Genomic DNA, 754 nt, shown 5'->3' with positions numbered 1-754 from the left:
CTTTTAAGAGAGACATCCGGTACATTTATACACTGAAGTAGCAAAAGTCACGGAGCACGTCGTAGCATCGTGTCGGACCTCGTTTCACCCAGTACAGAGCATCATCTCCGTGTGGCGTGTACTCAAAAAGTCGATAGAAGTCCCTTGCAGAAATATTGCACGCTGCCTCTGTAGCCACACATAGTTACGAAACACTGCCTCACCTGTAATAGAACACAGGCAGATGCAGCTCAAGTGCGTTCTGGGTACTGATACTCTAATAGAGGTGGTGATATCTGGCATAAAAGCTGAAACCTTACTGCCTGCAGCCTCCTGTAACAAATCGTCCCGTGTGCTGGATTTTTCCACGTGTAGAACATTCGCACTTACCTTGCTCAGAGATCCGTCCTGTTCCGCACCATTCTGTCGCGAGAGTTCCCGCCACTCATTGTCGTTAAGTGGATTATGTTGTGGATCAGCGGGTTTGATTTTCTCCAACTGTGGTGGTCCCGCCAAGGCATTCCTATTCTGCTCACGGTCCCCTCATGAGCAGTCTCTGCTTTCGTGGTGTAACGTTCTCTGGCAGCATGCATCCAAAGTGAAAGTTAAAAGAACATTTCGATGTATAATGTTCATTGCAACAAATAATTTATATGTGTTTCTGTTAATTGTATTTCAAAAGGACATTTAAAAGATAATTATGAATTTTGCTATTATAAATGATTATTCAAAGACTGTTAAATACTATCTGTGGCGGAGGATGTGAAAACCGCTA

The sequence above is a fragment of the Schistocerca gregaria genome, unplaced genomic scaffold, assembly GCF_023897955.1.
Source record: "Schistocerca gregaria isolate iqSchGreg1 unplaced genomic scaffold, iqSchGreg1.2 ptg000696l, whole genome shotgun sequence".
Classification (NCBI taxonomy): domain Eukaryota; kingdom Metazoa; phylum Arthropoda; class Insecta; order Orthoptera; family Acrididae; genus Schistocerca; species Schistocerca gregaria.
This window is presented reverse-complemented; position numbering follows the sequence as displayed.